The sequence below is a fragment of the Chrysemys picta genome, unplaced genomic scaffold (assembly GCF_011386835.1).
Source record: "Chrysemys picta bellii isolate R12L10 unplaced genomic scaffold, ASM1138683v2 scaf453, whole genome shotgun sequence".
Lineage (NCBI taxonomy): Eukaryota > Metazoa > Chordata > Testudines > Emydidae > Chrysemys > Chrysemys picta.
This window is the reverse complement of record NW_027053160.1, coordinates 31778-50113: the sequence shown is the minus strand read 5'-3', so window position 1 is coordinate 50113 and position 18336 is coordinate 31778. Positions and strand designations below refer to the sequence as shown.

The 18336-nt window shown below is 45.7% G+C and overlaps 1 long non-coding RNA gene across 1 annotated transcript; it reads left to right on the top strand.

The window, feature by feature from the left end:
- The first annotated feature begins 974 nt into the window (after positions 1 to 974).
- Positions 975 to 17495, top strand: LOC135978808 (uncharacterized). Its single transcript, XR_010596172.1, has 2 exons — positions 975 to 2674; positions 14355 to 17495. It is a non-coding gene; the product is annotated as an uncharacterized LOC135978808 (long non-coding RNA).
- Positions 17496 to 18336: the final 841 nt, after the last annotated feature.

Here is an 18336-nt window from a genome sequence, read left to right as displayed (position 1 = left end):
ACTTCAAAGTCATTACTTCTGATTTACTCCAGTGTCAGAAAGAGGAGCGTCAGGACCTTTGGCTCCAAATACACATCTGACTCCTTTAAAAATATGTCACGCTAGTTGAATCGCTCCAGTTGTGGCCATGCACACTTCACTACTGGTTTATTATCATCATGAGTATTGTAATAGCAGCAAGAAGTCCCAACCAAGCTCAGAGCCCCATGGTGGTGGGCACTGTACAGAAAGAAATAGGAGACAGTCCCTGCTCTGAAGAGCTTACTATCTAAATAGATAAGACAGACAAAGAGAGAACTTCTATCCCCATTTTACAGGTGGAAAACTGAGGCATGGAGAGATTATTAAGTAACTCACTCAGGTAACACAGGGAGTTTGCAGCAGATATGAACTTACAGTTCCTGAAGCTTAGGCCAATACTTCAACAACGGGGCAGGCTTTATGCCTTTTGGTGCTACTGTAATACAAGTAATAAAGAAGTAGCTATAGCAATCACAAGTGGCCAGATCTGGCTTTTACAATTCCTCTAAAAAGATGCCTGCAAAGCAGCTCAGGAAGAATTGATTGGTAGAGTTGCCAGCTGTCAGGAAAATGAGGGGTGCCTGCACGCCCCCCCCATTCTAAACCTCGGTCCTCAATCCCCCTTCCTCCCCCCCCCCGCAAGACACACAAAATTGGAAAGAGAGAGAGAGAGAGAGATTAAAGCTGTCACAGAGCATCGGGTAGTTTATGTGCAGTGAAGTATATATACAATTTTGCAGCTTGTGGGTAGGAGGAGAATTTTTTTGTGATAACTATATTTTATGGGTCTTTTATGGGATTTTTAAAAAATGGCTGTCACAATAAATTATTTGCCAGGGCAGCGGGAAATTGTTCCGACTGCATCGCTGAGCATCTAAAGCCCAGAGTTTCCTGGGGTCTAAGCAGTCTCGTGCACTTTTAAAACTTTGTCCAGTTGCCCTGTTGTGCCGTCTTTCCTGAGAAAGGGGCCAGGCTGGTGTAAAGATCTGTAGCTCCTCCATTGGCTTCAGTGGAGCTATGCTGATTTACCTCAGTTGAGGATCTGGCCCCAAAGCTTAACTTGAGTGTGGTGGTCTCTTTTCACTGCTTACTCTCCCCCTTACAAACCTTTTTTCAGATCCTCTCTATATCTTCTTTCTTTCCAAAGGACTTCAAAACAGATGTTCCCCCTCTGGTATAAAGGCAGCATGGAGGAGATGGAAATCGTCCGAAAGCGACATGGTTTTAAGGTATAGGAGCATCTTCTCCCTTGCAGTATGGGCTGTGGAGGGGCCATAGGGTGTGGTCACTGTGACAGACTGACAATATCCTGACCGAACTTTATGGAATTAAGTTAAACCTTATTGAATTCGGATTAATACCTTGGGAATACATTGTATTAAAAATGCAGTTGTGTCTGTGTTACTGTGGCACTGAATGTACCTTCTCTAATAGAAACGGGGATGCTAATGAACTTCCTCCATTATCAGTCTTTGAAGCCACCCACCGGAGAGATACGCATACACTAGTTCAAACTGGATTCTCCAGAGACCAACAGACAAAGAAAAGACTTTTGGATAAATAGCTTCAGTTTAAACTGACTCAGGGCTTCCTTCCTGAGCTAGCCACCAGACAGGACCTCTGGTTCACAGAGGGCACCAATCCTTGAGGAAGGACTTGGCCTACTCAGGCCCCATAGGACTGAGTGCTTGTTCTGAGCTGAAGCTGTGATGACTTTTTAACCACAAGGAAACCCTAGGGCGGAGAGTTGAAAGGCTGCTCCTGCCCGAGCCCATGTTAGAGTTGGGATGAATTCTGGTAAGTTTGTTAGCATGCACGTAGGATCTTTTACTGTTTTTTAGCTTGATTTTTATTGTTTTATATAAAATATAAGCATATAAGCACACAAAACATACACAAGGAGGAAATCACATATAAAAAAGTCCAGTGGTCAATAGTTGCAAAACCTGAAAAAAAAATCCAAAAGCTGAATCGGTAAAGGTCATGCAGAGCATTCATTATTAAAGTGACTAAATAGATAAATAAGTGAGAACACAGTCTACGAGTCCCAAGAACTAATATATACTAAGCTGCAAAGGCATGCAATAGTTTCATGTGTGACCAGACATCCCTGTAGTTTTTCCAAGCGTTTCTATTAGACAGAGTCATTTTTTCCCATTAATGTGGTAGTAGAGAGCTCATTCAGCCAGTCTGTATATGAGGGAGGAACTGCAGAATAACTCTTTTGGCCACTAGACTAGTTAATGCAATCCATTTCTTAACATTAACTGGTAATGCCAACTCATCCAGCACCCCTGAAATACACACGCTTGGAGAAGCGACACTGAAAGTTTTTGAGAGAGCACTGAATCTAGTGTCCCAGAACACATGCATTTTCTGACAGGCACAGAGACTGGGTGAAAGGCTGGCATGTGGCTGTTTGGCAATGTGCAGAGTGTTGGAGATGCAATCTGGCTTTAAACAAATGCTCTGGAGTCCAGTCATACATGTTTAACATCTGGTTCTGGAAGAGTCACAAGAATCCAAAATGTGAAGTATCCATATTAGGTCAGATGTCTTCCCAGGTTTCTGTTGTGGTAATACGGGTAAGTTCTTTTCCCCATTTTCCTCTGAGACGGAGATTGAGAGGGTACTGCAAAGCATGAAGCCACGTGTAAGTAATTCCTACAAAGGGACTTTTATTTCCATATTTCTTAATATGTTCTAGAGGGGAGAGAGTTAAAACAGACCAATTGTCCCCCCATCTATGTATGAATTCTTGAGCCGTGAGAAGGAACGGTGTGTGAGATAGTGTCTGATGGGGTGTGCTCCCCACACTCACCCAGAAGGGGTTAACGTAGGCCAGATGGGCCAATTATCCTACTAAGCGACAAACTGGGGATATTTAGGCTGAGCCCTGGTCTACACTACGAGTTTAGGTCGAATTTAGCAGCGTTAGAGCGACTTAACTCTGCATCCGTCCACACAACAAAGCCATTTTTGTCGACTTAAAGGGCTCTTAAAATCGATTTCTGTACTTCTCCCTGATGAGGGGAGTAGGGCTGAAATCAACATCGGGTCAAATTTGGGGTAGTGTGGACGCAATTTGACGGTATTGGCCTCCGGGAGCTATCCCAGAGTGCTCCATTGTGACTGCTCTGGACAGCACTTTCAGCTCAGATGCACTAGCCAGGTACACAGCAAAAGCCCTGGGAACTTTTGAATTTCATTTCCTGTTTGGCCAGCGTGGTGTGGAAGCAGAGAAAGAACTGACAGGAAGGGGATGCAATGCATGACAGTTCGTTAGCAAGAGTTAGGCTAACTGTAACCCTAATAACGCGAGATTTGTAGAAGCGAGGAATGTGTGAGGCGAGTGGGAAAGAACTGTGTGAGAAGTTGTTGCAACCTTGTGTAGATAATATGGAATGTAGACTAAGAGTCCACATTAGTGAGCAAAACAAGATATCAGAATGACCTATGTATAAACAAAATGCAGCTGTTGCTCATTATTGTCTGTAACAAAAGGTATAAATGCTTGCTGTAATCGTTTACCTGTTGAGAGACCTGTTTAGCTCTCTCCCTCTATGCAATTGATAGAGAGAAAGTAAAGTATCTGATTTGCTGTACCCAAACAAAAAGTGAGAACTCTGTTATTCTCTGACAATTTGGGGGCTTGTCTGGGATTTGAACCCGGGACCTCTCGCACCCCAAGCGAGACTCATACCCCTAGACCAGGAAGGGTGGGGGCTAGTTGAGAAGCCCACCCTCTTATCTAAATTGGTAATGAAAAAGCCAGTGCCCATGGAAGGGACAGTTCAGTGAGAAAAGCAGGATTGGGCCCAAGCAGGCAGGCAATAGATAGAGAGATTGGAAAACAGGTTGGAAACTTTGAGGGCATAGTGGAAGGAAAGGAGTAAGTAATTATAAGCTGTGACAATGCGGTTCTGGCGGAACCCAACTGAGAGTGCCAACTCAGGACAAATTGCTCAAACAGGGCAGTTGCAGCCCAAGGCTGGGGTTTTTCCACCTTTAAGGCAAACCAAACCAGCCAGACTAAGAGGACTTCGGTCTCACCCCCTGGCTAACCGCAAGTCTCACAAGCAATCTCCTTAGACACCCCAGTTTCCCAGTATTACCACCAGTGCCACTCGTTATGGGGACAAATGGTTATGAAAACCAATACCCCAGTAAAAGAAAAAGGTTCTCCTGATCCCAAAGGACCAAGCCCCAGATCCAGGTCAATATACAAATCAGATCTTACCCACAAATCACGCTGCTGCCAATTCTTTAGAATCTAAAATCTAAAGGTTTATTCATAAAAGGAAAAAGATAGAGATGAGAGTTAGAATTGGTTAAATGGAGTCAATTACATACAGTAATGGTAAAGTTCTTGGTTCAGGCTTGCAGCAGCGATGGAATAAACTGCAGGTTCAAATCAAGTCTCTGGAATACATCCCCACTGGGATGGGTCCTCAGTCCTTTGTTCAAAGCTCCAGCTTGTAGCAAAGTTCCTCCAGAGGTATGAAGCAGGATTGAAGACAAGATGGAGATGAGGCATCAGCCTTATATAGTCTTTTCCAGGTGTAAGAACACCTTTGTTCTTACCGTGGAAAATTACAGCAAAATGGAGTCTGGAGTCACATGGGCCAGTCCCTGCATACTTTGCTGAGTTACAAGGCGTATCTGCCTTTTCTCAATGGGTCCATTGTATAGCGGATGGTCCTTAATGGGCCATCAAGCAGGCTAGGCAGAGCTAACACCATGTTGTCTGGGATGTCACCCAGCAGCATAGCCTAAGTTTGAAATGCAGATAGTATAGAACCAATATTCCTAACTTCAACTACAACATTGATACACACATATAGACAGCATAATTATAACCAGCAAACCATAACCTTGTCTTAGACACCCCATTTGACCCCCCTTTACACAAGATCTGGGTGCCACTACAGGACCTTGGTTGCAACAATGATCTATATGGTCCCAGAGTATATCAATAACGTCACACCCCCAACGCAAAATTGATGCAGGAAGGGATGTCACAAACATCACTGACTGCATCCTAAGAGCTCTCCACTCTGGACAACGCATCAGCTACAATATTTTCCTTTCCCCTTATGTGGACTATATCCATTTCATACTCCTGAAGGGCTAGACTCCAACGCAGCAACCTGGAGTTGTTGCCCTTGGCCCTGTGCAGCCAGACCAGAGGGGCATGATCACTCAACACAGTGAATTTTTTATTGTACAAATAGGGCTTAAGTTGCTTGACAGCCCAGACAATGGCATAACATTCCTTTTCAATGGTAGCGTAATTTTGCTCAGTGGGGGACAATTTCTTACTTAGATATGCCACGGGATGTCTCTTCCCTCCTTCCCCCTCTTGCATCAGCACTGCCCCCAGCCCAATATTGGAAGCGTCTGTACATAGTAAAAAAGGCTTTTCAAAATCTGGGCTGGCCAAAACAGGCTCTTTGGCCAAAGCGCTCTTTATGCTTTGAAAACCCTGCTCACAGGCCTCCGTCCACAGCACCCGGTCTGGTTTTTCCTTTTTCGTCAGGTCTGTGATGGGAGCAACAATGTCGCTGAATCCCTGCACAAATCTCCTGTAATAGTTGGCCAGACCAATGAAGGATTGGACCTGCTTTTTAGTTCTAGGGGTTGGCCAGTTTTTAATGGCCTCTACCTTTACAGGCTCTGGGCGCAGTTGCCCACTGCCCACCCTGTGCCCCAGGTAGGTCACCTCAGCAGCTCCTATTCTGCATTTAGAAACCTTAACCGTCAGATTGGCCTCCCTGAGCCGGTGCAGCACAATCCCTATGCGGTTCAGGTGATCTTGCCACGAACTGCTGAATACGGCCAGGTCATCTATATAGGCCCTCGCAAAAGATTCTAATCCCCGTAGGACCTCATTTATAAGTCTCATGAACGTAGCCCCTGAATTTCGCATCCCAAAGGGCAGCACTTTGAACTCATATAAGCCCGATTCCACTATGAAAGCAGATTTTCCTTGTGCCTCGGCATCTAGGGGTATTTGCCAGTACCCCTTAGTCAGGTCCAGGGTGCTTATAAACCTTGCCCCTCCCAGTGTATCCAATAGATCCTCTATTCTGGGTGTGGAGTAAGGGTCAGGCTGGGTGATAGCATTTAGCTTCCTGTAATCCACACAAAACCTCATGGTCTTATCCTTTTTTGGCACCATCACAATGGGAGAGGCCCAGGGGCTCTGGCATCTGGTGATTATTCCCATTGTCAACATGCTTTCCACCTCTTCCTGGATCTGTCTTTGCATCTCTCCCTTGGCCCTGTAAGCTCTGCTAGGGGCTGGGCGGGGACCCACCGTCTGAATGGAGTGTGTCATCCTATCTGTGAGCCCTGGCCTATTGGAGAATGTTCGCTTGTGGTGTTTTAACAGCATCAGCAGTTCCTTTCTTTGAGGGGGGGTTAAATCCTCCCCCATCTCAATGCTCTCAAGAGGCGTCTCCTCCTGGCTTTCAGCAACCATGTCAATTAAAGGGGCGGACCCTGCCTCTTCCTCAGCATAACAGATTGTGTTCACATTTACCTCCCTTGCATGGTAGGCCTTCATTCTGTTCACATGCACTGTCTGCACACTTCCCTGGACCTGGGGCTTCCTCACATCATAGGTAACCTCATTAATCCTTTCCACTACCTCCACGGGTCCAGACCAAACATCTTTCATTTTGTTCTTCCGGACAGGATCTAGCACCAACACCATGTCCCCTATTTCAAACGCTCTCTCTTTAGCATCTCTGTCATACCAGGCTTTCTGAGTATCCTGGCTCTCTTTCAGATTCTGCTCAACCAACTTCATCATCTCCTGCAAACTCTCCTTGAATTGAGCCACATACTCGGCCACTGGCTGCTCTGCCTCCTCCACATTACCTTCCCACGAGTCACGAACCAAATCTAGGGGCCCCCGGACCTGCCTCCCGTAGAGCAGTTCAAAGGGAGCAAACCCTGTAGACTCTTGGGGCACACTCCTGTATGCATACAATAGATACGGCAGCATAACATCCCAGTCATTCTGGCGTCTATCCACATACATTTTCAACATAGACTTCAGGGTACCATTGAACCTCTCCACTAGACCATTAGTCTGGGGGTGGTAGGGAGCAGGTTTCAGGTGCTTCACCCCACATAACTCCCACAACTGCTTGAAAACTACAGACATAAAGTTAGACCCACGGTCCGACAATATTTCCTTGGGAAAACCCACTCTGCTAAAAATAGAGAACAAGGCCACTGCCACTGTCTCTGCCTCGGTATTAGCCAAGGCTACAGCCTCCGGATATCTGGTAGCAAAATCTACCAACACCAGGATGTATTTCTTCCCATTTCTGGAAGGTTTTGGGAGTGGCCCCACAATATCCACAGCTACTCTGGCAAAAGCCTCCCCAATAATGGGCAGAGGCTGGAGGGGCACCTTGCTAGGCCCCCTTAACCCCTTACGCTTCTGGCACAGCTCACAGCTCCTGCAGTAATCTCTCACTGACCCAAAAAGGTGAGGCCAGTAGAAATTCTGCTCTAGCCTGTCACACGTTTTGCCTATACCCAGATGTCCTGCAAAGGGGCTATCATGAGCCAACTTCAACAAATCATTGCGGTAACTCTCGGGTACCACAAGCTGTTTGCGAGCTGCTGCTTGGGAATTCTTCCTTCCCCTAGGTGGTTCCCTATACAACAGCCCATCCTGCATAAAAAACCTGCCTCTCTCTTCACAGGCCGGGACCTGACTCTGAGCATCATTCCTGGCCCTCTCTAGAGATACATCACTCTGCTGAGCCACAATGAATTCACTCTGGGTTTTGGTCGGATTCAGAATCATCTCTGATATTTCAGACAAACCCTCACCTGATCCATCTTGAGAGGCACTCTCTGTCTGTTTGCTCCCCCCCTCACTGCCATCAGTCAGGGTATCTGCCACAGCCCCAAATTCTTTCTGAGACCTGGTCACTACATTCACTTGGCCAGGCACCCCCAATATGTTATTTCCTACCAAGACATCAGCCGGAATCAAATCCCGGACAGCAGCCTTCACATCCCCTTTAAAGCCATCCCACTCCAGGTGGATTCTAGCCATCGGCAGGTCCACAGAGTACTCGGATAACGCCACTACCGTCACATACTCCCCCGGCAGCATGTCCTCCGGCTTCACCAGATGTCCCTTGACTATAGTTACATCCGAGCCAGTGTCTCGCCATCCCGTGCATTCAACATCATTGACCTTTGCCTCCATGATAAACCTCTCACTCCCCTGCCATGCCTCAGTCCTGACATACCTGGTGAGCTTATCACCTCCTCCCAAGCCACTGGAGATGATGGGGTTAACATTAGCTACTGCCGTGCTTGCACCTGAACTTAAGGTGGAGCTGTTGTGGCTTGGTTCAGCCTGAGTGCTCAGGGTAATGGAGTTGGCATTTATCATGGCATTTGGGGTTGCTGGTTTTGGGCTGCCCTTCAGGGTGGGGCAATCTGGTCTCATGTGGCCCAGCATACCACAGTGATAGCATGTAATCTGTTCCGTCCTGGGATGAGAGTTCCTACCCTCTGGGCCCCCTTGAACTCCTCTAGAAGAGTCAGGGACAGATTTACTTTTAAATCCTTCCCTCCTCTTGAACTGGGGAGAATGGTGATTAGTTTTCCCCGGGGTTTTACACCCTTCTCGAGCCCTGTTTTGGGTATGGGCATCCGCAATCTCTGCTGCCCGTAGGACTGACTCAGGGTCCCTGTCACACACAGCTGCTCTCACATGGTCAGGCACAATATCTAAGAACTGTTCCAAAGTTATTAAATCCAGCAATTTTTCAAAACTCCCATGCGCCTTGGCTCCCACAACCCACTTTTTAACAAAACCCATCAGCTTATGAGCACATTCTACAAAAGTACAATCCTTAGACATTTTAAACTCTCTAAACTTAACTCTGTAAGATTCAGGAGTAACCTTGAATCGCCTTAACACAGAATCTTTAAACCGCCCATAATCCAAGGCTTCTTGTTCCCCCAAGTCATTAAATACCTCGCTGGCTTTTCCAGTCAGTCTGGTCAGCAGGACAGGCATTCGCTGACCCTCAGGGATCTGGTACAGATTGCAGAGGCGTTCAAAGGTAGACAAAAACTCCTCTATATCCTCAGTATCGTTGTAAATGGGACACATCCTTTCCCAGTTTTTCTCATGGCGTGGGGGAAGTGGAGTACCAGGTGGGGATGACTTTCTCCGCTCTTCCATTACTTGGAGCTGAAGTCTGGCCGTCTCCTGTTCCATCCTGTGAGTCTCCTGCTCCATCCTGTGAGTCTCCTGCTCAGCAGCGAGCAGCTCTAGACGTCCCTTACGAGCTCTCTCTTCTCTCTCATCAGCCTCTTTCTCTCTCTCTCTTTCTAATTCTGCTATTTTTTGCTTCTCCAGCAATCGAAGATCTGCTAGTTCCTGTTCATGCTCAATTTGCAGTTTACTTGTCGCCCTTTGCACTCTAATTTTTTCTGCCTCTTCTGCAGCCTCAGGTAAGGGCTGTGCTCTTGCCCCCTGATCACTGGCTATTAACAGATTTCTCAGTTCTTGATTTGTAGCTTTCTTTCTAAAGCTTATCCTCTTTTCTGAACACAAATTTTCCAGGGCTTTTTTGCCAAGTCCCTCATATGCTCTTTGCTCAGCCATTGCAGCAGCTCTTTAACCAACAAAACTCTCAATCCCAAAATTCAAATTTGGATAGCGTGGGGTTCTGACCCAAAGCTTAATTGACCTGGTTCTGTGGATCCAAGCACGACTACGCCACTGTGACAATGCGGTTCTGGCGGAACCCAACTGAGAGTGCCAACTCAGGACAAATTGCTCAAACAGGGCAGTTGCAGCCCAAGGCTGGGGTTTTTCCACCTCTAAGGCAAACCAAACCAGCCAGACTAAGAGGACTTCGGTCTCACCCCCTGGCTAACCGCAAGTCTCACAAGCAATCTCCTTAGACACCCCAGTTTCCCAGTATTACCACCAGTGCCACTCGTTATGGGGACAAATGGTTATGAAAACCAATACCCCAGTAAAAGAAAAAGGTTCTCCTGATCCCAAAGGACCAAGCCCCAGATCCAGGTCAATATACAAATCAGATCTTACCCACAAATCACGCTGCTGCCAATTCTTTAGAATCTAAAATCTAAAGGTTTATTCATAAAAGGAAAAAGATAGAGATGAGAGTTAGAATTGGTTAAATGGAATCAATTACATACAGTAATGGTAAAGTTCTTGGTTCAGGCTTGCAGCAGCGATGGAATAAACTGCAGGTTCAAATCAAGTCTCTGGAATACATCCCCCGCTGGGATGGGTCCTCAGTCCTTTGTTCAAAGCTCCAGCTTGTAGCAAAGTTCCTCCAGAGGTATGAAGCAGGATTGAAGACAAGATGGAGATGAGGCATCAGCCTTATATAGTCTTTTCCAGGTGTAAGAACACCTTTGTTCTTACCGTGGAAAATTACAGCAAAATGGAGTCTGGAGTCACATGGGCCAGTCCCTGCATACTTTGCTGAGTTACAAGGCGTATCTGCTTTTTCTCAATGGGTCCATTGTATAGCGGATGGTCCTTAATGGGCCATCAAGCAGGCTAGGCAGAGCTAACACCATGTTGTCTGGGATGTCACCCAGCAGCATAGCCTAAGTTTGAAATGCAGATAGTATAGAGCCAATATTCCTAACTTCAACTACAAAATTGATACACACATATAGACAGCATAATTATAACCAGCAAACCATAACCTTGTCTTAGACACCCCATTTGACCCCCCTTTACACAAGATCTGGGTGCCACTACAGGACCTTGGTTGCAACAATGATCTATATGGTCCCAGAGTATATCAATAACGTCACATAAGCATGGGGATTTCAAATCCCCAGGATAAAATTGGAATGGTAAAATGTGTGTAAGACAGAGTCTTTGTACCAAGGTGCAAGAATAAAGCAACCTTTCCTTATCCCTGTCTGGCTGTTATTGACTCTCAGCTAGGTGGACCCGATATTTCGGTGACAGTTACTGGTGACTCCGGTTAAAGAATTTCTGTCTTATACATTTGGGTGTTAGGTGTGTGGACGGAACTGAGCCTCTCATTCGTAATTCCTCAGAGTGGAAGCCATCGCGTGCGATGAAGCTCTGAGGTCAAATTGGGATCCTTCTGTCCCGTCCCCTGTAGCGGTCAGTATTAGTAGAAATTCCTGTAATAGGATCCTATTAGGCCATAATTCCCTCTGTTCTCTGTGTAATTCTCTGTTAGAGTGTCAGCAGGCAGATGGGTGGGTCTCTGGTAAAACCCTCTAAGGATAGCCCTTTGAATTATATGTTAAGTAAATGGCCTTTACCCGGTGTTCAGAAAAGAATGTCGAAGAGATGCTTGTTGCAGCTTTGCACCCAGGATTGGCCAGCCCTGGGCACTGATTGGCCCGAATCCGGATCTTTTGACATTCCGACTTACTTAACTCCCTTGCGCCTGGTACTGGAAAACCAGGCACCGGGACAAATAGATTATTGGTTTTTGTGGGATCTGTGTTTTATAAGTTTGAGATGAATTGGTATTGTTTAAAGTTGCAAAAAAAAAAAAAAGGGAGAAAGTGAGAACTCTGTTATTCTCCGACAATTTGGGGGCTCGTCCGGGATGGCAACACCCGCAGAGGTACCGGCAGCTGCTACGGATCGTTCCCCTTCGAACCCCATGGCGCCACAATAGAGGTAGGAGACCTTTTGAAATCTCTATTGGGGTGTCGGAGGAGGACTGTCTGTGGGGCCGTCTGTCCCTGTTGGGCTCACGCCATCCGAACTTATTGACTGTGCAGCCAGGTCAGATGCAGAGCGGCTTAGGGGAATTGTTTGCCGCCCCCTGTATGCATATGTGAGGTGCATAGGTATGCACCGGAGCTGAGGGGTTGTTACCGCCTCAGGAGGGGTTGTTACCGCCTCGAGTGATGCATTGAGGTACTTGGGAATAGTACCTGGAATAGAGGCCTTGGTGTGTGTGTGTTGAGAGTTACCGGAAGACGCCCAGAGTACTCTGCAAAGTCTTTTGGCTCGTGACCAGAACTACTCTAACGCAAGCCCGGTAACTAGAAGATCTTTTAGGAGATCCGACCCACGGTGGGCTAACTCTGCCTGGCATCGTCCGGCGAGGAGGCTACCTGGATCTAGGAGTGTGTGAACCCATCTTCCCTCCCCTTTTCCTCTCTGTGTGAGCCACTGACAGTCTGATCATCTCACTGGATGCAACGAGAGTAAGCGGCGCCGTCTCTCTGAGACTAGCCGACGCTCTTTGCTGAAGGGAGGTGTAGGAGGGTCGTGGCCATCCTCGTTAGCCTCTCATGTGTGAGTACCCTGTAGGGAGAGATCCTTAGTTTATGTGCTGCTAGAGCGGACAGGGCATCCTCCCTGTGTGTGTAATTGGAAAATGGGTGGGGGACAGTCTAAGGATTCCCTCTCACCCTCTAAGGATACCCCAGCTTATTTCATGTACGTACATTATGGTCCTAAAACCTGCAGGTATTTAGAGAATTGGAATCATTACACGCGTGAAAATTCATCTAAACAATGCCCACCAGAAGGTACCTTCAATCTAGATAAGATCATACATCTCAGAGGAGCTTTTAATCACCAAAAAGCCTCTGACACACAATGGGAGCAATTTGTCTATTGAGGAAAGGAACGGAAAAACAACAAGGAGTCTGGTGGCACCTTAAAGACTAACAGATTTATTTGGGCATAAGCTTTCATGAGTAAAAACCTCACTTCTTCGGATGCATAGAGACATCTATGCATCCGAAATTTGATTAATTTGAAATTCAGCTTGGTCCAGAGATAAAGAGAAAGTTAATCTGCGTTCAAGGTCAAAAATCAATGCAGACCAGGCTAAGTACAAAGAAAAACTGCTTTCGGCCCCAGCTGGCTGTGAAAAATATAGACATAGTCAAACCAAAGGCAATACAAGTTACAGTGCTGAGATTACATTTGCAAAGCTTAACTGTCCAGTGAGACCCAATAGTCTGCCTTTGCAACCCTGGAGCCGGCGTGGTTTGGGGACGCTGAAGAAGCCACAGGCAGCCAGTCTGGACTGGAATCACTGAAAAGACGCCCCAGGAGACCTCAGGGTGTAAAAGAACTGCCCTCCCAAGAGAGGAAGCAAGTTGGAGATTGCACAGCACCTTCTCTGAATGTTATACACAGATGTGGCCAGTCTGGACGTACGTGTGTGAGTATGAAAGTGTGCCTACTCTCAGCCGCAGTAAGTCTGAGAACCAGAGAGGAGTTTAGCATTCCTCTCTCCACCCCAGTTGACCGGGAAGGGTGTCAGGTGGATCTACCCCAGTCGTAGCAGGACTGGGCAATAGAGAAGTTGGAGAAAAGGGAAGAGTTGTGTACTTGATAACTAGTATTGAGCAATTAAGAGCATAGATCATGAACCAGGCAGCAACTCAAACCTATGCCCAGGGCAAGTTGCAAGCCTTGAGACAGGACTTCCAGGCAGAAAAGGAAGCACTGGCTAAGCAAGTACCGGTCCTTCAGGGACTTGTCAGAATTTAACCATTTGTGTTTGCATATGCTGTAACAGCAGTGTGTTTGCCACAAGAGAAAATTAAATAGAAGGGTTAAATCAAAAAGCAGATACTTGTTTTATTCAACTTGGAATACAAAGTGTTTGGATAAATCAGGAAAATGTGATATACTAAAGTCTAATACATTTGCTTAAGTAAGAAAAAGAAACTTCATTGGCCAGATTTTTTTAATTGAAAAATTGTTGTTAAAATTTGCATACCAACAGTCTTTGGAAGCAAGGACATGGAAGGTTAACCCACTCCCCATATTGCCCATGGGATCCTTCTGGCTACCTCAGATTTCTAGCCAGAGGCTGGGGAGGGAGGAAAGCTATTGGACACCAGAGGTTGTACCGAGTGGACTCCTCAAAAGTGGGTATGCTTGTCCTGGTTTGTTGCTCCAAAGCTCTGTAATAAAGTTATTTTACTGGAAGGGTGTACATGGCATACATTGAATAATAAGACTAATGTACTGTATAATGGCAATGTGTATGTGTTCATTGTTGGGAAAAGGTGTATGAGTGAAGAGTGGAAGTTTCCTTTGTAGGTTAAAAGAAGCCAAGAGGGGAGAAGGAAAAAGAACAGAACGAGTTAACTGGAAAAAATAGCTAGCAAGCTCAGTCCAAAGATAAGACGCTGGCCCCATCCAAGGGCACTGCCCACAGCTAAGACTTGGCTGACAGCCAAGAAAAGGGGGGCCTGAATGTGCCCAAGCAACTATGAGATCTGCAAAACACTGCCAGGCATTAATGAAATGTGTTAGGTTTCTTTTCTCACAGATAAAAGAAGTGCTAACCAAAGACCCTAGCAGCCCTGCCATTCATTGAAACAAGGAGACTGAGTCTACGTAAAGTCCATCAACGAAAGACTGCTTTGGCTCCACACTGGAAAGGCCCTTTCCAAGTCCTGTTAACCACCAACACCGCTGTGAAGTGCCAAGGACTGCCTGCTTGGACCCATGCTTCTCACTGTAAAAAGACCCCTCCACCTCGGGAGGACTCTCCGACTGAGAATAAGCCTATTTCTAGCTCTGCTGTGCCTTCTGGACAGCAGGAAAAAAAAGACAAGGTGAAGTGCTAGTAACCTCTCCCTTGTCCACTGACAGACCTACTGTGCCTTTGGATTTTTCTAGAAGAAGCAAAACCATTACAGGGTGATGTGCTAGTAACCTCTCCCCTGTATGATGCTAAACCACACTGTTTCAAGCAAAGAGAAGAAGAAACACTTGTTTCATTGAAACCACAAAGTCCAGGGATTCCTGACTACAAGCAACATTAAGTACTGACCCTGGTGAAGAAACAAAGAGTTATACACTGGCAGGAAGAAACTTGTGGGGCCCATGCTTGGGAACGTGGTATTGATTGGATTTTGGGGTTTATTCTACAGGCTGCGCCCTGTGTTTTGGATAAGTCCTTCAGTATGTATTGCCCTCCCTAATTGGATTTTAAATGATAAGTATCAAAGGCACCTTGTTGCCATTGCCCCTGCCATCTCCTCCATTACACTATTACCCCTGTAACACATCCAAATACAGACAATGTCATATATTTGATAAAACCAATGACTAAGGCCTTCACACTTTAGTGATTTATTTAAATATTGTTTGAAAAAAATATGTTTAAGGTTCAGGATATCCCATATAAGCGAACAATTGAATGGATCAGGGAAGATAAAAGTATATGATATCACTACCAGTGAACCCCAAGAATCTGTAATTGCAATTGATGGGTTCAATAGCGAATGTTCCTGGAATTTGCACTGTGTTAAAAGAGAGAGGCCCTTATTGTTATTTGGTCACCCAATTAGTGAACAATTAAATGAATACCCAGAGTTTGTTTTGCCACTGGAAATTTTACCTGCATAGAAATTATTCCAGTGACTAATAATGTGACCTGTACCTTATTGCAATACACCCCTTCTTATGCCATTAATATCAATGCCTCCCGGAAATACATAAAGGTGTTCAACCAACAGATGTGGTATAGTACTACACCAAAGAGAGATGTATTAGGATATCAATGGACTGTGATTAACACTACACTAGGGACTGTTAAATTTTCATTGCCCTTATCCAGTTTCCAGATTACCTCTACATACCCAAATTGCTCACAGGGGGCTGCCATTAGATTAGCACAACAGAGGGCTTGGGTTATTTCTTCTAGAAAGAAGAGAGACTTGACCGGATCCCTATGGGATGGGGCCAATAGTGCAGCAGCAGTTTGGAATATTTTTAAGAACCAAGAACATGATGAGAAATTGGGGCAACTAAAGAAGGCCATTGGCCTTGTTTCTGGAGCACAACTAACCCAGGTACAGGCTGGAGTTGGTGAGTTACATGTTATTTCCGCCCTTAATTCTATGACCCAGAAGTTGCTGACAGAGATGGTATTGAATATCACTGAGGCTGGGAAGGCATTGCAGTGGGACCTAGCATGTTCAGAAATTCAGGATTTCCTGAATGACCAGCTAATGGCCATTCGGAATGATCTAGAGCATCAGGCTTGGCCCACTGCCCTTACAGACACATCAGGAGTACCATCTGATCTGTGGCCATGGAGACATACTTGGAGACTTTCTGGGTGGAAGTGCAGACGTTCTCAGTGCTCCTTCCAAGCATATGGATTGGTTGGGGGGTTGTGGGCTCCCACATACTGATCCTGCTGGGTCCATGGGGAGGATGCATGTGGGATAGGGTAATTCACCGAGACATCTGGGAAATTAGAACTCCTGGTATGCCCAATCGATTTTTAGTCAGTGCTCCTGGGATTACATCTGACATTTGGATGGGGTTAGGGAGTCAATGGACGTTAGAACCCCCACAGCTTCAGTGTATCCGTAAACTGAAGCCAGGAGAAGTTGTTACTCTTCATGACTACGTTTGCTGGGAGGGTAGGGGACAAGGAACTACCCTGACAGGACACTTACTTTTTTCAAGCTAATGATAGCTGTGTATATGTTAAAACCACCACATTGCAAGACATATATTTTAATCTCATTACCACTGCAGGCAATCATATTATTTACTGGCCTGCAGATAGAATTTTGCAAGTAGTCCTTAGGTTCCAGATACCCTTTAATTGGACTAGTTTAGTACCTGATCGATTTCAAAATTTGCTTTCACTGTTACCAGAGGTTCAGAAAATCTCTGAAGTACAAGGGCAAATTCACATGCTTCAAATTATATATCAAGTTGAAAAGTATGCCTTTCAGACAGCTTATAGAGTATCCACCTTATGTTCTAAGTATGATGTATTGTGTTATATGACTAAGATTGTACAACAACCCCATCATATTATCGCTATGGGAATGTTATTGCTTGTGTTGTTGTTAGCTAGTGTAAGAGCATGTTATTGTTGTTGTAAAGGATGTAATAATAGTAATACCTTTCATGTCCATGCTCATCATGCATTGTCATTACATCCAATCAAAACCCCTAAGGTTGAAGCATCTGAAGTAGAATTTGAATTCCAAGACTTAATGCAAATAGAGATTTGAAAAATGTTTGTTGTACTAGTAGTACAAAAGGGGGGGTTGTGGAAGCAGAGAAAGAACTGACAGGAAGGGGATGCAATGCATGACAGTACGTTAGCAAGAATTAGGCTAACTGTAACCCTAATAACACGAGATTTGTAGAAGCGAGGAATGTGTGAGGTGAGTGGGAAAGAACTGTGTGAGAAGTTGTTGCAACCTTGTGTAGATAATATGGAATGTAGACTAAGAGTCTACATTAGTGAGCAAAACAAGATATCAGAATGACCTATGTATAAACAAAATGCAGCTGTTGCTCATTATTGTCTGTAACAAAAGGTATAAATGCTTGCTGTAATTGTTTACCTGTTGAGAGACCTGTTTAGCTCTCTCCCTCTATGCAATTGATAGAGAGAAAATAAAGTATCTGATTTGCTGTACCCAAACAAAAAGTGAGAACTCTGTTATTCTCCGACAGTGGCAAGCTCATCAGCACAGGTGACCATGCAGTCCCAGAATCGCAAAAGAGCTCCAGCATGGACCGAACGGGAGGTACTGGATCTGTTCACTGTTTGGGGAAACGAATCTGTGCTATCAGAACTCTGTTCCAAAAGACAAAATGCCAAAATATTTGAAAAAATTTCCAAGGGCATGATGGACAGAGGCTACAACAGGGACCCGCAGCAATGCCGCGTGAAAATTAAGGAGCTCAGGCAAGCCTACCAAAAAAACAAAGAGGAAAACGGCCGCTCCGGGTCAGAGCCCCAGACATGCTGCTTCTATGATGAGCTGCATGCAATTCTAGGGGGGCCCCTACCACTACCCCACCCCTGTCCATGGACACCTGCAAGGGGGGAGTCTCATGCAACAGGGATGAGGATTTTGGGGACGAGGAAGATGAGGAGGTGGTGGAGGAGGAGGAGGATAGCGCACAGCACGCAAGCGGAGAAACCATTCTCCCCGACAGCCAGGAACAGTTTATCACCCTGCAGCCAATACCCTCCCAACTCTCCCAAGGCAGGATCACGGACCATGAAGCTGGAGAAGGCACCTCTGGTGAGTGTACCTTTGTAAATATAATGCATGGTTTAAAAGCAAGAATGTTTAATGATTAATTTGCCCTGAAGACTTGGGATGCATTCGCAGCCAGTACAGCTCCTACTTTTAAATGGCCAACCCAACGGGTGCTTGGTATGGGAAAGGAGGGTGCTGCTGTTTGAAACCATTCCCAAATGTTATGAAGGTTGAAGAAGGCAAAAGACTGCGGCTTACCATGGCTACCTGCAAGCCTAA